Source organism: Triticum dicoccoides, chromosome 2B (assembly GCF_002162155.2).
Source record: "Triticum dicoccoides isolate Atlit2015 ecotype Zavitan chromosome 2B, WEW_v2.0, whole genome shotgun sequence".
Classification (NCBI taxonomy): domain Eukaryota; kingdom Viridiplantae; phylum Streptophyta; class Magnoliopsida; order Poales; family Poaceae; genus Triticum; species Triticum dicoccoides.
This window is the reverse complement of record NC_041383.1, coordinates 819,129,899-819,142,189: the sequence shown is the minus strand read 5'-3', so window position 1 is coordinate 819,142,189 and position 12,291 is coordinate 819,129,899. Positions and strand designations below refer to the sequence as shown.

At 49.0% G+C, this 12,291-nt stretch overlaps 1 protein-coding gene across 1 annotated transcript in view; it reads left to right on the top strand.

Moving 5' to 3' along the window:
* The first annotated feature begins 11,296 nt into the window (after positions 1–11,296).
* LOC119366599 (NAC domain-containing protein 30-like) overlaps positions 11,297–12,291 on the top strand; it is a 3,535-nt gene continuing 2,540 nt past the window's right edge. Inside the window, exon 1 of the mRNA XM_037632356.1 lies at positions 11,297–11,470. The gene's annotated coding sequence lies outside the window, so the exon portion shown is untranslated. The remainder of the gene's footprint in view (positions 11,471–12,291) is intronic.

Here is a 12,291-nt window from a genome sequence, read left to right as displayed (position 1 = left end):
CTCGCATGATTTGTGTATTCTATTTCTATCCGCCCAATCTGGCTGCGATGTAGGATGCTAGCAATAGAGTGGAGAGATACAGAGCTGGAAGACGCACTTAGATAATTGAGTATGTATGCACTATGCAGTATCATAAGTGTTCTTCTACGAGCTCGAATTCGCCCGCGGCGAGCAGTAAAAACTGAAACAAAAATTAGTAAAAAGTGGGATTGTTGCAGATTACGTAAGAAGTGCCAAAAGTGAATTCCAATGGATCCAATGGATAGATAGCGATTGTTGCACGATCCCCACAATAGCGACCCTGACCAGAAATTTTATCGTGTGAACACCGACCAGACTTCTTTACACTATACTACACTGCACAAAAACAGATATAAGCAAGCGTGCAAACAAAAAGAAGCAGAGACCATAAAAAGCAGAAGACAGAAAGCAGTTTGGACCCGTCTTTCTTTCCGGCCGGTCATCGATTCAAGGCTAGTCTTGCAACTAAAGGAGAATGGCCAATTAATATAGGACATAAAGCAGCAAATAAAAGGAAGACGATCAATATAGTACGTACCCTACGTGTGTATTGTCGTGGAAACCTGAAGCCAGACTATTCAAACAGCGCAAAAAACGAGGATGGAGATCTTGTGAGATTCTTCCTTGACCAGTGACAGTGATCGGACGCGGCCGGTGTCCTCGTCATTGGCGTCGCGATCATGTAACGTCTGGTCCAACAAAAATGATAGCGATGGCAGACAGCTCCTTCCTTCGATCGTTCTGTAGAGAGAGAAATGTGTGGCCGGCCATGCATAGCTTTGCACCTCGATCGATCGCAGTAGCTATCTTATCTTGCTTGGCAGTGATGGGTGCATGCACTTTGTCACTTCGGACTTCGGTGGCCAAAGAGAAGAAGATATGCTAGTATGTCTCCTTTGCACAAGCCAATCCAGCCGGTCCCCGAAATGGCGGACGCGTGTATATATTTTCATCGTTGCATTTAAGCTAGCCTAGCTTTAAACCTGCTAGCTTCCATCGTTTTCTACCATAGCGAGGCAAAAGCAATGCCAATTTATAGCCTTCATGTGATCTGAACACGTCGAATGCAAATCGGGTTCATAGTAATAATCAAGTCCGTGCATCTATAGCAATATGAAAAGATCCAAAGAGCCAGATCCAATTAATCTCGGCCATTAAACCTTGTCAATCGAACGACCAATATTACTCTAATTGCGATCGTTTCAACATGTTTAGCATGCAATTAATACCATACCGAACATCAATATCAGCGCAAATCACGTAATTACATGTAATTTATATCCTACTACCTAATTTCAACACGTAATTAATTTATATCCTACCTAATGCCAATCCCTAAATAATTGATGGTAACATGTTTAGAATTATGACAGTTCGTACACTATGCTCAATCAGCATTATTTATGCGTCTTTTTTGTCATTATTAATTGGTTTATCACTTGGACCCATACTCCTAGTTGCATTGCCCAACTGAGCATGTTATGTCCAGGCTGGATGAGTGTTCCACACTTATGCTCGAGTCGATCGACACATCTTCTTGGTCTTTTTCGCACTCAGCTTTAGTTTGTACGTATGGACGGATTCAAGCTTAACATGGGTAACCCGCAAAAGAAAAGCCTAACATGGGTAGAACTACACTAGCTCAGTGAGGTGAACATCTACATTTCCTTTTTTTTTCATGACAATAGTATAATACTACTGAGTTACTAATTGGGGCGGAGTCAGAAATTAAGCAATAGAAGAAGGAGACACGGATCACAAAAATAATACTAGCTAGGTAGGGACGAGTTGGACATTGAGAGGAAAATTGGTGAGGTATCCATCAGCCTAGCCATTTACACTTTGTGTAGCTTGGATTCGACAGGGTGTCTTCTTCAGTTGTCTCTTCCATCCTTAACTCACACTTCTCCAGTGAATTAAAATTTTAGATAACACGTCCATTCAGTATGTTTTTACATAAATGGACGGCAGTACTGCAATTCTACCGAACTGATCGATGAGAGTAATCAGACACTCGTACGATTACAATATACCCTACTGGCAAGGGCCGGGTATGTGTATTTCTTCAACGCACACGTTGTGCGTTGTTGTCTCCTAAAAAAACACGTTGTGCGTTGTAGTATAATTGTAAAGCAGCATGCACGCATATGCTGGTCTCACGTCGTATGGTGCAGTGGTACGAACATATTATCAAACATAATTAGACAGACGCTACAAAATCACAGTGGTCTAGTAATTTACGTTATCGTTGGAGGATGGCTACAAAATCGCACCAACAAAAAGAAACAAAAAGAGACGCAAGCAGGCGTGCAAACGAAAAGAAGAGGAGACGAAGCCAAAAGGCAGACGAGCACAGAAAGAAACAAGAATGCAGTTTAATTGGGCCCGTCTAATGTCCGGTCAGTCACTAACCAAGACTAAAGGAGAATGGTGGATCTATGACAGAAAGCAGCTAATAAAAGGCAGATGATCAATATAATATGTACCCGTACGTGCGTCTTGTCGTGGAAACTCGAAGCCAGGTTAAACAACAGGGCAACAATGGCGGACGGAGATCTTCCAAGATCCGAAGAAGACAGAAAGAAGCTCTCCTGGATTCTTCTTTGACCAGTGACTAAGCTAGTCGGATGTACGCGGCGCCCTTCCCGTCATCGTCGCTGTCGCCTCTCGCAGTCAAGTAATCGTCTGGTGCTCCCCGCAAAAAAAGAAAAAAGAAAAAAAAAGTAACGTCCTGTGCAATAAAAACGATCTTGATTGCAACCTATGAATAGTAGTACTCCTCCCAGCAGCAGCCACCATTCGTTCTTTCCTTCTCTAGACAAAGAAAAGGCCGGAACCAATTAGAAGCAGGGCAAGAATCAATCAGGATGCTAGGGTGACTGGCATTGATGGGTGCACGCGTATATATTGGTTGGATCGAATGTGTGGCCTGCCATGCCTTGCAGCAAATCGTCCAAACCCGGCAGCATCTTTCTTTTCTTGCTTGGCAGCTATAGATGCACCGCTATGGAGGCCAAGGAGAAGATGAAGTATGTCTCCCCTCCTCACGCCAATCCAGACGGTTCCTGGAATGCCCGATGGACTTGCGTGCCAATTTCCATCGTCGTTTTAAATAAATTATTTAGCCTCCATCATTTTCATAGAAAGCGACACAAAAGATATCCATGAATAAAATGTTGTGCATACGACGCTTTAACATACCACGCTTGTAGGATGCTAGTATGCAGCCTGTAGAATGGTAAATTGCACGTGCCACGCAGCAATGTGTGGGGTTTCATCTTGTATATACAGAACCAGACAAAATTTTCTCTAATTTTCCCACTCACCCTCACAATGATGGCCTGAATATCTTGTCCATGCCATAAGAATTCAATGTTGAACTCTTGCTTGACTTATCATTATTAAGGATTTTTTTCCAGTAATTCTTTTAAATAAAAATAATATTAGTCGTATTCTGTCTAAGAACCCATCCACCCCGAAGAGGATAGCAATGGAGCGATGGACAGGCCGTACCGTGTCATCACCACGTACACGCTCCGTGTTGAATCTGTTAGTCCTGGACTGAGATTAAAACTGCTGCATGTTCCATGTTGAATTTTAGTTACCATGCGTAAACTTAACTATCTAGAGGAGCATCCGACACAAGACGAATATAACTGTTGCGTTGATGCGCGAGATCACTGCGCCAATTATTCATAGCTCCAACCACGACCCACCGACGATACAGAAGCTAGACTCGTGTCCACATCCTATACCACAATTGTGTGCTAGGTTTGGCTCGAAGCCTTTTTCCGTTTTTTTTGTTGATCTACTTAAACCTGTGAAAACATATACGTACACACTGATCCTGACATGTGTAGTGTAGAGCTACTGTCGGTCCGTATACTCTGCTCGACCAAAATTAATCTTCTGAGTGACACTGTCCGTGGAGCTAGCTACTGTTATCAATATCTAGCTAGAACTCCACCACTGATTAGCATCGCAATTACAGCACAACACGCTTTTTAATGTTGTGTACGTCTCACAACTTGCATTTATCAGCATGTACTCCAGTGGTCAGTAGTGTACTATAAACCGAGTTAACTATGATTTGTGTATTCTACCCGCTCAGCTCAATGCAGCCGTAACGTTGGATGCAAGCAACACAGTGGAGAAATATACACACAGCTCGCAGTGGTACGTACGTTGCACCCTTGTCTGCCACTGTTGGATTTCTAATTTTTTTCCGATAAAGAACTGTTGGATTTCTATTAGCGCTCATTAACTATCTGACCTAAGCGATTTCTTTATTTCGTTTTGGCTTTTTCCCGATAGTGCAATTTGCAGCTTTTTTAAATCAGTTTTACTAAAACTCGGTCGACTTAAACTTGGTTATGTCCCAGTCAATGCAATATGCGTGAGATATTATTGAGATCTGTGTAAATTTTCTTTTTGACTTTTTTTCTTACATGTTATATCACTTAGCTGAGACTTGGTTAAATCTTAGTGGACTAAGTCCTAGCCACACACTTTTTCAATTGAGACCGCCGTAGGTGCATGAGAAAAAAAAAATCATGTCAGTTCAAATCGAACAGTTGGCGTCTACCAAATTCTTCCAAATTAACCATCGCTGGCTGCCGCAATCCAGGGCCGGCAACGCCCTACATCAACCTCTGGCACCCTTCCAACTGGGGTGCCGCTGTTGGGACGTCCCAGGCTGGGGTCATTCCCATCCCGGGCCTCGCCAGCGCCCTTGCGCCTTGCTGTGCACGCCCCGTTGTCACCGTCTTCACGCCTGGAGCTATGTGTAGAAAATCGACTAACTGATGGTGCCTATCCAGTACTACTGCTATTGGTTAGATATGAATGGATGGCGGCTCAGATTAACTAATCTGATAGGCTGGAACTTTCTCAAGTCACTGGAGTACGTAATTTGCAACATATGTTATATGAATCCGTCTAATTGATGCATAAGATACGAAGCATGCAGCGACATGTCCTTACCAATAGATCGAAATGGGCGGCCACAGGCATGCATATGCCATGATGTGCAGAATCTTGGCAAGTAAATCCCAGATTGAGTAGAAGCATTGCATTCACCAAGCCAGACAGCGACAACTCACAACTTCTAGTAGGTAGTATTCCTAGTGCCGTATAAAGACAGTGGGACATGACCTCTAAAAAGAAAAGGTAGTGGGACATCACAGGATGGAGATGCGATGATTTGCTGCGCACTGCCCGAGGATGATTCGCTCGCCGGTGGCAGGCTCACCAGGAAGTGCACTGCCCGAGATGCAATGATTTGCTGTTCACCAAGGAATCAATCGATATATGTGTATATCCTTGTTAGACTGTATATACGTAGCCTCTGTATATCTGTATTGTAACGTTGTATTGTACCCCTTGGGTACCTCTATATAATGAGATAGCCACACCCTAGGTTAGGGGTGTCGTGCAGTCCCCAAAATACTTTGTTCTACATGGTATCAGTTTAGGTTACGATATGTCTTCCGCTGCTCCCGCCGCCGCCGCCGTTGCGCCGACCTCCGTCGCCGCGGCCGCCGCCGCACCGGTTCTCGCCCCTTCGTCGCCGTTCCTCGCCTCCGGGCCTCTCGCGGCGGCCTATGGGGCCCCGCCGCCGCCTGCGCTGCCTGGGTCCCCGATCGGATCTCGCCCGCATGGCGAGCCCTCGGGTGACCTAGCCCCGGTCGCGGCCGATGCTGCCGCGCCACCGGCCTACGCCACTGCACCACCACCGCACTACGGCGTCGCCGCGCCACCATCTTACGGCGTTGCCGCGCCCTCGCCCTACGGCTACTACCCGTATGGCGCTCCTCCGATGGCCCCTGGTGCTCCGCCGCTGCCGCCGTCCTCATGGCCGGCATTTGGTGCGCCGCCTCTACATTAACCACCGGCGGCGCCACAGAGCCACCCCTATGGGTCATCACCGTCGCCTCCCCAGCAACCCTACGCAGCCTACCCAGGGCCGCATGGGGCTGCGGCCTCCTACGCGGGGGGAGCGGCTGCCTCGCTGCAGCCATCGTACGGGGCTGCGGCCGCGCCACAGCAGCAGCCTCCCGGGGCCGCGGTCGTCTCGCCCTACGGGGCTCATGCCGCTGGTCCTCCCGGGTTCCCCGCACTGTATCCGGTGCCTGCTGCTCATGTCGACCCGGTCGCCGCGCCGTCGCCGTTCTACTTTTCACATCTGCTACCGGTGAAGCTTGCGCCGGATAATTACTGGTCCTGGCGTGCCCAGGTGTTGCCTCTTCTGCGGAGCCGCTACTTGGAGGGATATGTTGATGGGTCCATACCGTGTCCACCACCCCACCACCCGGCATACCACACCTGGGTGGCTCAGGATCAGGCCATCCTCTCCGCCATCCAGTCCTCGCTCACCCCGAGCGTCTCGTCGCTGGTCATCTTCGCTTCTACATCCCGGGAGGCGTGGGCGGCGCTTCACACCAGCTTTGCCTCTCAGTCTCAGGCGCGTGCTCACTCTATCCGCACTGAGTTGGGTGACACGAAGCTTGGTGACCTCAGCATCACCGACTACTTCAACAAGATGCGGGGTCTCGCCGACACGTTGGCCTCCGTCGGCCAGTCGCTACATGATGAGGAGTTCACCACGTTCGTACTGAATGGGCTTGATGATGATTATGACAATCTCATTGAGAACGTTCACGGTCGCGATGACCCGCTACCACCTCGTGAGCTCTATGCTCGTCTGCTTGGCCGCGAGTAGCGCATTAAGGCGCGCCGAGCTTCCCCCAGTTTCGCCTCCGCCAATGTTGCCACTCGCGGCAAGCCTCAGCGGTCCTCATCGTCCGGAGGCAAACCGGCGTTGCCTTCATCACCAGCTTCGAGGGGCAGCGCTCCGACCATCACAGGTGGTAACCGGCCTGTGGCGTGTTGTTCCTCTTGTGGTGCCCAACAGGCGTGCCAGTTGTGTGGCTTGGAGCGCCACATTGCTTCTCGCTGTCATCGTCGCTACAAGTAGGATTTTCTGGGCCTCGGCAACAACGGAAAGGGGAACGACAAGCAGGCCGCCGCTACCGTGACGAGTCATGATCATGGTCGTACTCCGTCATACTCCATTGATCCTGCATGGTACATGGACACTGGAGCTACCAACCACCTCACCGGTGAGATGGGTAAGCTCTCTACTCAGGAGCCATATCGCGGTCATGATCAGGTGCACACCGCTAGTGGAGCAGGTATGCGCATCTCTCATGTTGGTCAGGCTTCTCTCCTTGCACACAACTTTCGCACATTGCATCTATCTAATGTCCTTCGTGTTCCTTCTGCTACACGTAGTTTGTTGTCCATTCCTCAACTTACTCATGATAATAATGTCCTTGCTGAGTTTCACCCTTTTTGTTTCTTTATCAAGGATCGGGACATGAGGGCCGTTCTGCTTAGCGGTCGTCTTCGCCATGGCCTGTATGCACTTGATGAGCCGCGCACCTCTTCCACGTCATCCTCTCCTCAGGTGTTCAGTGGTGTTCGTGTGTCTCCTACACACTGGCATGCGCGCCTTGGTCACCCGGCGACTCCCATAGTTCGACATGTTTTGCATCGTCATGATCTACCAGTTGTGTCCAATAAAACTGCTGAAACTATTTGTGATGCCTGTCAGCAGGGCAAGAGTCATCAGCTTGCGTTTTCAGAGTCTAGTCATGTTGTGAAACATTCTCTTGAGCTTGTGTTTTCTGATGTTTGGGGTCATGCCCAGACATCCGTTAGTGGTCACAATTATTATGTCAGTTTCATTGATGCTTACAGCCGTTTCACTTGGTTATATCTTATTAAGCGAAAGTCTGATGTGTTTGATGTCTTCATTCAGTTTCAAGCACACGTTGAGCGCCTTCTTAAGCAGAAAATCATTCATGTCCAATCCGACTGGGGTGGTGAATACCACAACCTCAACTCATTTTTTAACAAGCTTGGGATTTCGCACCACGTGTCATGCCCTCACACACATCAGCAGAATGGTGCTGCTGAGCGTAAGCATCGTCATCTTGTTGAAACTGGCTTAACCTTGCTAGCTCATGCATCTGTCCCGTTTCGGTTCTGGAGTGATGCTTTCTCTACAACTTGTTTTCTTATAAATAGGCTCCCCTCGAGGCTTCTGGAAATGCAAACCCCACTTGAGCTCCTGCTTAATGAGATTCCGGACTACACTTTCTTCAAAGTGTTTGGTTGTGCATGCTGGCCTCACCTCCGTCCATACAACAAGCGCAAGCTAGAGTTTCGGTCTAAGAAGTGTGTCTTTCTTGGGTACAGTTCTCTTCACAAAGGGTACAAATGCCTACATGTTCCTACCAACCGCGTCTACATCTCTCGTGACGTTGTGTTTGACGAAAATGTATTTCCTTTTCGTGCACTTCCGACTGACCTTACCACTTCCACACCACCAGTGCCTGTGTCTTCACCTATGCCTGATCAGTTTGTGGATGTTGCATATGCCCCTGCGTTGCTTCCTAATCATGCTGCAGGTATTGGACATGGTGCTCGGCTCGAGCTCCTTGATGAACAGGTCGCGGATGATCCTCCTGGTCGGGACGTGCATGTGCCATGCATAACGGGGGGCACCCGCCAACTCGTTCCTCTGTCGCCTGAGGCGGCCACCCCGACTGCCTCCCGGGTGCCGGACCTGCCCACGCCATCGCCGGCGGCCTCCTCTGGCTCGCGGGCCCTGCCTGCGCCGGCGGGTGTCTCGCCCGACTCGCGGGCCCCGTCCACACCAGTGGCCGCTTCGCCCGACTCGCGGGCCTCGTCCACACCAGCGGCCGTCTCGCCCGGCTCGCCTGGTTCGCGGGCATCACCAGCCCTGCGTGGCTCGCCTGGGCCACTGGCGGGTGCGTCTCCTGGGCCGGCTACTGCTGCCGCTAGCCCATCGGCTCCGTCGCCTGCTCTGGCTCCTGGTGAGCCTGCCTCGCCGGACTCGGCTCCGGCCTCATCAACGTCCTCTGCTGCACCATCTTTGCCGGCAGATTCCGCGGTCACACTTCGGCCGCGCACACGGAGCCAGTCTGGCGTGTTTCGCCCGAAGGAGTGGACAGATGGCACGGTTGCGTGGCTTGCTGCGTGCATGTCTCATACTGCTGGCGATCCTACTGCAGAGCCTTGTCATTTTCAGGCTGCGTTGAGTATTCCTCATTGGCGTGCTGCAATGGAACAAGAGTTTCATGCCCTCCAACAGAATGATACTTGGCGTCTTGTTCCTCCAAAGTCTGGCGTCAACATCATTGATTCTAAGTGGGTTTTCAAGGTCAAGGGACATGCTGATGGTTCCGTTGAGCGTTACAAGGCACGATTAGTTGCCAAGGGCTTCAAACAGAGGTATGGTCTTGATTATGAAGACACGTTCAGTCCAGTTATCAAGCCTACTACCATTCGGTTACTACTGTCTCTTGCGGTTACTCGTGGATGGTTCCTTCGTCAGCTTGATGTGCAGAACGCTTTTCTCCATGGCATTCTGGAGGAGGAGGTTTATATGCGTCAGCCGCTTGGTTTTGTTGATCCAACACGACCTCATCATCTCTGTCATCTGGTCAAGGCGCTGTATGGACTCAAACAGGCTCCTCGCGTTTGGCATGCTCGACTTGGATCTGTTCTTCGGGCTCTTGGGTTTATTCCCTCCACTGCTGATACATCACTGTTCCTCCTCCAGCGCCCTGAGGTTACGATGTATATCCTGGTGTATGTTGATGATATCATCCTTGTCAGTTCCTCGGCTGCTGCTGCTGATCGCCTTGTGCTTGCTCTCCGTGATGATTTTGCTGTCAAGGATTTGGGTGCTCTTCACTTTTTCCTTGGTCTTGAGGTTACACGGTCCTCTGCAGGTCTGACTCTCACTCAGAAGAAGTACTCCTTGGACTTGTTGTGTCGTGCTGGAATGCTCAAATGCAAACCTGTTTCCACTCCGATGTCTGCCCTTGATGGTGACTCTCTCTCGTCTGATGATGCCACTGAGTATCGCAGTATCGTTGGTGGTCTGCAGTATCTCACTATTACCAGGCATGATATCTCCTATGCAGTTAACTGTGTCTGTCAGTTTTTGCATGCATCCAGGACGTCTCACTGGTCAGCTGTGAAGCGTATTTTACGCTATGTCAGTATTACTACTGCCTATGGTCTGCATCTTCAGCCTGCATCGTCGTATGAGCTCTCGGCCTTCTCTGATGCTGACTGGGCTGGTAGTCCGGATGACAGGCGATCCACGGGGAGTTATGCGGTATTTCTGGGTCCTAACTTGATCGCCTGGAATGCTCGCAAGCAAGCAACTGTGTCTCGCAGTAGTACTGAGGCTGAATATAAAGCCGTTGCTGATGCGACTGCTGAGATCATATGGGTACAGTCTCTGTTGAGAGAGTTGCGTGTTCCTCAAGCTCGTCCTCCGGTCCTGTGGTGTGACAACATTGGTGCTACATATCTTTCTTCTAATCCAGTGTTTCATGCGAGGAAAAAACACATTGAGGTGGATTATCACTTTGTTCGGGAACGTGTTGCACAGAAGCTACTCTGTATCAAGTTCATCTCGTCAAAAGATCAACTTGCTGACATCTTCACGAAGCCTCTACCACAACCACAGTTTGTAGGCTGTAGGCGCAATCTTAACTTGCTTTGTACTTCAGGACATAGTTAAGATTGAGGGAGGGTGTTAGACTGTATATACGTAGCCTCTGTATATCTGTATTGTAACGTTGTATTGTACCCCTTGGGTACCTCTATATGATGAGATAGCCACACCCCAGGTTAGGGGTGTCGTGCAGTCCCCAAAATACTTTGTTCTACAATCCTCATTTCCTCATTATATATGCACCCAGAGAACCGGACAACCGTGAGCTTGAGCTAGGCCTAGGCTAACGTGTGTTGCAAGTAGGGAAGATAGGAAGTCATTCTTGCACAACAATATAACGGCGGCGGTAAAGCTAGCTAGCGAGTTGATCAGTTGATAGAGACTGATGTAGACCGACAGACAACCGAAATATGCTTATGGATTCGTGAGTGGGGGTGGTCGCTGCTAGCTAATTAGTCCATCTTCTTCTTCCTAGCCGACCAAATCGACAGCCACCACCACCCCCCTGCCTTCTCTAGCTACCCAGTAGCCACCCCCACGCGCAATCCAGGGCTTTTCACTAGAAGAGATCGATTATCCCTGCCCTGCCCTGCCCTCTCTCACTAACCTGTCACTGTCAATGCAAAAAATCGAGTGGTGGATGTGATCAGCCATGCCAGGGATGTGCGTGCTTCCAATCCAGTCCTTTCTGGGTTATATAAATAGGGCTCCAATCAAGCTTCCCTAGCTACCAACCTCATTCTTACTCACAACTACTGCAATTGCAATTGAGCACCTCACAAAAACTACCTTCTGGTGGTCCTCTGGTGTTACAACCAACCAACCAAGCTACCTCGTTTCTCAGCTGCTTAATCGCCTCTTCTTCTTCTTCATCTTCTCCTCGGTTGGGTGAGTCCTCACCCTATGATTAATATGGTTCTATTTGTATATACTCCTATGTACTTTGCATCTCAATTATTTTGTTTGGTTGAGGGCATCTAGAGAGTTATGTACACGCTAGAGCTAGTCATGAGCCCGGCTACTTTTAGTACAGTGTGGTGTGGTACCACCACTAGCTAGTAAGTACTACTTTCATGTATAGCTAGCAGATGCTACTATACCGGAAGAGAAGGGGACAATATGCACTTGTATGCTAAAGTGACCACCATATTCCTGCTGGTACTCCTCATAGACTCATACTAGTACGTACTCTGTTGAGTTTGAATTGAGGTTGAAATTCCTCTCTGCAACCATAATCCTGCTCGATCGATCCATGTACGTCCGAAACCATATTCCTCTGCTGGTGCTCATATTACAGGAGAGCCTGAAGTGGGGACAATATGCACTTTGCATGCTAAAGTGACCACCATATTCCTGCTGGTACTCCTCATAACACTCATACTGGTACGTACTATGTTGAGTTTGAATTGAGGTTGAAATTCGTCTCTGCGTCCTGGTACTCCTGCTCGATGGATCGATGTACCTCCGAAACCATATTCCTCTTCTGGTACTCATAGCACATCGATGCAGTTGAGCTGAGCCTAAAATTCATCTCTGCGAGACCCGTACGTACGTAGATACCTGTAGTTCAGTCGTCTAGTCCACCACAAAATTGACCAGAGACACAATTTTGTCTCTAACCGTAGTGTAGGTACGTGTCCAGTACCAGTAGGCCGGCGCAGGCAAATGATTGAAAATACAACACACACACACACACACGGAGAGAGAGA